Here is a 7,200-nt window from a genome sequence, read left to right as displayed (position 1 = left end):
CCCGCGCGCGAACCAACGGTTTTCCATCGCGCCAGCGCGATTCCCGCCAGTGAGCCATCGCTCGCCAACGTGCCGTCGCTCCCCTTCGCGCCATCTTTCGCCTGCGCACTATCGGATGTCGCCCGCCAGGGCTCGCCCTTCCAACCACGCTTGCCCCCCTTCTGCGCTCCCTCGCGCACTTTCGTTTGCGCGCCCACGCGCCTGCATGCCCGCGCACGGGCGCATCCACGTTCGCCCACGCGCGAACCATCGATTTACCTTCGCGCGAGCTCCAGGGCGATTGCGACCGCGATTCCCGTCGGGGTTTCGCAACACGGGCAACCTGACGAGTCTTCTGGAGCGCGTACTTCTAGAACACGGTCTTCTCCCCGTAATGCAGAGCATGGCACGTGCAAGAGCGGGAAGAGTCTTCAGTGAGGTCTGAACAACATTCTTCTTTCCAGAACTTGGTTTAGCCCTTCCTCCCCATCGTTCCCTGGAAGGGTCTTGCCAGGGAGTTTTTCTTTCGAGATTTCTCTGCCGGGCAGGGGCGTGACTGGGTTAGCCCTTCCTCTTCACCATTTTGTGGAAGGGGTTTACCAGGCCTTTCCCTCTCTGATTGCGACCCGAGGATTGGTACAAGGAAGCTTCAGGAAGATCACGGGCACTTTCCTTTTCTCGGGCTCAAGCACCTTTGCGTTCCGTCGCCAAGTTTCGAACTTGCGGGCAAACTCGATGTAGGAGCATCTAGACGCAGTGACCGAGGGCTTCCTCTCGGGAGTCCCATCCGTGGATGTCGACAAGCTCAGACACTCTTCTATCCTTGGGAAGAGCTTGTTTGAGCCCAAGGACAGAGAAATGGAAAGCTGTTGTGCGGAGGAAATCGAATCCCGTTTTCACTCCTCCAAGGCTCTTACTTCCAGACCTTGCAACCCTCCGACGCCTCTTCATACAGCCTAGGTTATCGGAACCGGCTACGGCAGATAAGACAAGGTGTACAATAGCGGTCCCCTCCTGTCAATGACAGGTAGGACGGGAAGTTCTCCCGGGGAGGCATAATCCAGAGGGAGCGGCCGAGTTCACAAACTCTAGAATTCCTGCACGATCTCAGTGATCAGCCAAGGATATCGTGCCTCGCTCTTAACATCTCTCCTCCACCGACAGCGTTGGGCAGAGGGAGCCATGCTTTAGGAGAATGTCCTCCATAGGGTCGTCGACGGCTTCTTCCCCGGCTTCTTCAGTCGATCCTTTCTTGTTGGAAAGCATCTGAGACGGGAGTTCCGTCATCGACCTCTCAGCTCTGATCAAGTTTGTCGAACAAACTTCGTCCAGCGGGGAACAGCAGTGTCGATCAGACTGGTAACGAGACCACAAGACTCCTTATGCCCTGGATCGGAAGGACGGGTACTTCCAGGTCCCATTCCATCCATCTTCCAGGAGGCACTTGGAATTCAGCCTAGACTACAGATGTACCTGTTTAAGATGCTGTGTGGCGATCCCGCTGCAGCATCGCAGGTTTTCACCAGAGAACTCTCCCCGCTTTCCTCATGGCCACTCAGGGGCAGGCATCCGCCTCCTTCGCTTTTTGGAGGTCTGGCCAACTCCGGTAGTCTCGGGTTCGACCTTCTTCAACACCGAGACAAGCTTCCGGGACTTTACCAAGATCGAGGGATCATGGTAATTCGCAAGGAGCTTTCTCTACTTCTACCTCAACATCTGGAATATCTAGCCATGATATTGTCTCCTTCTCCGAGCCTTTCCCTTCAGTTGACTGTGGCAAGGCTGAGGAGAGTCGCAGAATCTTTTTTCAGTCAAGGAGAGCTTTCAGCCCTATCTTGGGACGTTTCCTCATTGACCCGTCTAAGTCCCGAACGGTCGCCTCAGGATAAGTTCCCTGTTAGGCGGCCCAAGTTTCGGTGGAATCAAAGCAACGATTAATCGGACTTTCTGGCCCCTATGGGACCAGCAGAACGATTAGACCTGCAATGGGGGTTGACCTATGGAAACCTCTTGCATGGGAGTGGATCTTCTCGTCCTTTCCCCGCATTTGATGCTGTTCTCGGACTCGTCAAAGAAAAGGGGGGAGGTTCCCCATGTTCTGGTTCAGGTCTATGGTCAGGACCTGAAGGGTACCTCCACATCATTCAGGTAGGCTTAGAGGCCGTAGTCTGGCCCTTCTACAGATCCTACAGATCCTGCCGAGTCGCTCCGTGCGCGAAAACTCCATGGTACTGGCGTATTCCAACTAGCAGGGAGGTACATTTTCATACTTTCGCATCTTGCAGTAGAGATACTGAGATGATCTGAAGTCCACTCAATACCACTATGGGCTCGCTCATTCCGGGCAGAGGGTTGTTCTCTCCGACAATCTTAGCTGAGCCTTACAGATAGAGAGTACCTGGGGGTCTTTGGCCTCTAGTAACCAGCAAGTCCTAGGTCCTAGCCTGGGGGACCTGATCACGACAGCCTGGAACTTCAAGCTACCGCTGTTCTTCCCCCCAGTCTCAGACCCCAAGACTCTTTGGCAAGATGCTTTCCGGTGACGGTGGGGCAGCATCGACGCCTACGTCTTCCTACCATTGTTGTCTGTTGAGAAGGGGTCTCAACGAGACCAGGTTGTCAGTCAACCTTTCGATAGCCCTGAGAGCTCCGCTGCGACTATATGCAGAACGGTTTCCGGACCTTCTGCATCCCCGGACGGAACTCCCGGGAGAGCTTCTTCCACGACACAGGCTACTCAAACAACCACACTGCAACATCTTTTACAAGCCGTAACATCGCTTCGGCTCCACACCTGGAGACACTACACCACCTCCTTACAAAGAGGACCCCGCAACAGTCGCGGAACGGAGGTTGCGTCACCTGCGATAGTCATCTGCAGGGGTCTACCAGGCGAAGTGGAAAGTCTTCTGTGGTTGGTGTCGTGGGAGAGGTTCCTCTTCCCTTGATGCCTCTACTCCAGCAATAACGGAGTTATTGCTTATTGGCGGGAGGAAACTCGTTTCCGCTCTCGGCAGTGAAGCCTATCGCTCAGCCTTTCCCTGGCCTTCAGGCTGAAAGGGATAGACTTTTGCCTTCCCGCTGGATCTTTCTTCGCTCATGCGAAGCTACGAACATACCTGCCCCCAGTCGGAGTGAGACCTCCTCCATGGAGCGTGGTTCGGACTCTTAAGTCCCTTAAGAGATCTTCTTGCGAACCATTACGTCAGGCCTCTGATCGTCGTCCGTCTTGGAAGGCGGTGCTCCTACTCGCTCTGGCCTCGGCCAGTGTGTGTGTAAGCAATCTTCATGGTCTCGTACGACTCCGTCCTTTCAAGAGGATAGGGGGAGGTAACATTCAGGTTCGCTCCCAAGTTGTTTTCTAGATTCAGAATCTTGGAGTCCCGGACCTTCGGTTCGACTCCTTCAAGATTTCGAGTCTCCGTTCTGTATCAGATGACCCAGACCTTCTCCTTCTTGCCAGTAAAGGAACCGAGGGGTTATCTTTGAGAACAGCTGCAGTTTGTCCTCACGTGCAAGCCTGGTTTGGGAGCACAGGAAGGACGCAGGGGAGAGTCACCAGTATGCCCTTTCAGCCCGGATTCAAGGGCATTCATCTTGACCTGTATCCAGACCCTCCCTCGTCACGTCGCCCTACAGCCCACGATGTCGGATACATCGCAACGTCCCTCGCCTTCAAGAGGAACTACTCTGTGACGCAGGTGCTACAAGCTGGAGTCTGGAAGCGTCTAGCGACCTTCGCAGCCCACTTCCTGCAGGACGTGACCCACAGGGGTACCGATACGTTTCTATCGCTCTGTGGTGGCTACACAACAGCTGGTCTAACCGCAGGCTCCTTTTTGGACAGGTACAGAAGGTTGAGGGCATTGTTACCAGGTTTTAGACTGCATGAACGGAAGAAGTATGTCTGGCCCTTACTTCTTTCTTCATCCTCCCCTCTACTGGGGAAAGCAGCATCCTGGTCTCTGCATAACTGACTTCAAACCTCTGTAGGTAAACCATGCTTCCTTGTGTTCCAAGTATTGAGACAATACTGTCGCGTCCCCCATACCCTGACGAGGTGGTATTGGGAACGTCCTAACCCAGAGTTCCGTCTAGAACTCCAGGTCAACTGCCTAGGACGGGTCACACTTTCTTCCTTCACACACAAGCTTATGTAGGCCACACGTTTCCTTGCGGAGCAAGGAACTTGTGAGGTGCAGGGACTCCTTTTCTCGAGTGCGACTCACTCGGATTCTGAGTCCCCGGGTAAGCCAAAGCCTGTATGGCTGGGGACTTTCCACCCTTCCTAAGGGGTGAGTCACCCTATGTAAATAGCGTGGTTTGTATTTCGGTTACGGAACAAATGACAAATTAGGAGATAATTTGTACTTTTCCTAACCATACAAACCTTAGCTATTTACACATATTTGCCCGCCAGCCCTGTCCCCCAAGTCAAGTCCTACCTCTAAGTGAAGTGAGACATTTCACTGGTGTGTGAGGGGGGGAGGGGTAGCAAGCTACCCCTCCCCTACCCCTGCTAACTAGCGTGGGGGTAGTAAACCCTCGTTAAAATCTAATGGCTCGTCAATTTCAGCTACGCCGAAAGTAAACCCCCCAATGTAAATAGCTAAGGTTTGTATGGTTAGGAAAAATACAAATTGTCTCCGAATTTGTCATATTTTAAATATGGCACTATTGTAGAGAGAACAAAAGACGTTTTCCTTACAGCAAGCAATATAAATATAGATGTAAATATGCAAGCGATTTTCCTCCTAGAGGATGACGTCACTAGTTTAAAGAGCGACCTGTCAAGGTTCGCTGCTTCATTAAATGAAATGCATCGATGTCATTTTCCTTTTAATACAGAGAGTTTGCTTGCACCAACATTAAGCGTTGCAGAAATGTTATCATACGACTTGCATAATAAGACTGACGAGGCAGAAGCTATGGCTCGCGACCTACTGATGTGGACTGTGCGACACAATAACCTTGAAAAACGTAACCCATTTATTTTTGCTGCACTAAACATCTTTGGATCTATTGCAAGTTTAGGCTTAGGAATTTCAAATCGTCTTAAAATCAGTAATAAAAATAAGAAAATTGAGTTTTTAGAACATGAAAACGAACTAATTTTATCAGAATTGAGGAATCAATTAACATCAATTAATCAAATAATGAGCTTGGTGAATGAACATTCTAGTAATATTAGTCAGATTATGGAAGTACAAAATTTTCTGGCAACATTAACGTATTATAATTCAAAAATAGATCATATCCATACTAAAATTTCACATCTTATTGAGAAATCAAAAGACTATGTGAAAGCTATTACGTTAGTAACTAAAGGTGTTTTATCACCACATCTTTTGCCAATTAAAGACCTAATGTTAATTTTGGAGAACGTATGGAAGAAAATGGGTTATGTTCCTTTGTTAAACGCCCATAAGTTAGAATTTTATTATAGTTTAATATCAGTAAGCGTTGAAAATTACTGGATCATGATTACAATTCCCTTTTGACTCTTCTGATGCCTGGCAAGCATACAAAATATCACCATTCCCAACTTTCATGACGAATAGCTCAAGTCCAGTAATATCCAATTTGACAGGACACATATTGATTTCCCCTGATAAGGAAACATATACGGTCATTAGAGACTTGGATAAATTAACTCACTGTTCAGAAGCCATGAATAATAAAGTATGTACAGCTGACTCCTTTGAATTCCATCATATATCAATGGACTCATGCGAGTTAGGTATACTGTAGTGCTAAACGGTTCTCTCTCACATACACGTGAAAATTGTCTGAAAAAACTTTATTCTTTTGACGATAATAAGTTCAATGACAGATTGAACAACGGCTCGTGGATACGATACGACAAGGCCGACTTCAATGTATCATGCCCGGACGGATCCACGACCCACTCCCAGGTCTTCGTTGCAGCTGACGGTTGCATCAGGATGTCCACGAATTACACGGTCCAAGGAATTAACACTATCATCAGGGGATGGGCCTACTTCGCGAATTTCACGTGGACCACTACAATCCCATCCTTACCTCTCCCATACAATGCACAGGTGGCTAATCGGTTGACGAAACTAGCCGAGAAGGACCACCCGTCACCAACTTATGCAGGGGGGAATCTTCGTTTCTACGTGTCGCTGGCATCAATCAGCGTTACGGTGGTGATTCTTGTGGCCGTTAACATCTTTGCTCGGCGTAGGTTGAGGCAAAAACAGGTGGAGCTCCAGAGGAACGTTTTGCCATGTCCAGACAACACTCCTATTGCATTGAAAGCATTTACATTTAGAGCCGTTTGAAATTGGCCATTTCACTTGACTCGGGGGGGGGGGGGGGTGGGGTAAAATTGTCTGGAAATGTGAAGTTGTGAAAAGCGGTCAGTACGCTGGTAATATGTAGTTTAAGAGACTCCAGGACATTGCATTATTTATATAAACAGTTAAAAAATTTTTGGGGGGGGCACCTAATAAAATATTGTAGCCCTATATATCTAAAAAGTATCTTTTGGGCACCTAATAAAATATCTAAGCCCTATATACATATATATATATATATATATATATATATATATATATATATATGTGTGTGTGTGTGTGTGTGTGTGTATATGAAACCGTGGTGCGTGTACGTACCAGGAATTTTTATCTTGTGCACATTAATATCAAATTTGATGTATTTATATCTTTACTAAGATAACAAATATTCTTAATCAGTTACTAATGAATAATCATATCAGTTTTTTATGTAGTTATATCTTTACCAAGGTAACAAGTATTCTTAATCAGTTACTAATGAACAATATCTATTATAATATATCTGTATCTTTGACAAAGGTAACAACCATTCTTTAATAAGTTACCAATTCGTATGTATATGTTCAATTTTTTTTTCGGTACCTCATAATCATTTGCTAGCAATATGCCATATGTAGCATACATGAATCTGTATTTTCCATGCATTTTTCTTTATTTTTGACTATGTCCATTAGGTATGTATTTTTTTTCTTACGTATACCTTTTTTGCATATTCATCCTTAATCCCTTGTTTATGGCTATGACTAAAATATATATCCAGTCACACTCCTAGGAAACATGTTTTTAACGTAATTTTGATGTTCAGTGCTTCAAGGTAGCTGTTCGAGCTAATGTAATATATGTACATTTGTAAACCCATGACTCAAGGGATCATTGGAGAGTTGGAGTGTGACGGCAGCCA

This window comes from Palaemon carinicauda, chromosome 24 (assembly GCF_036898095.1).
Source record: "Palaemon carinicauda isolate YSFRI2023 chromosome 24, ASM3689809v2, whole genome shotgun sequence".
NCBI lineage: Eukaryota > Metazoa > Arthropoda > Malacostraca > Decapoda > Palaemonidae > Palaemon > Palaemon carinicauda.
The sequence above is the reverse complement of the archived record's forward strand: the minus strand, read 5'-3'. Positions refer to the sequence as shown.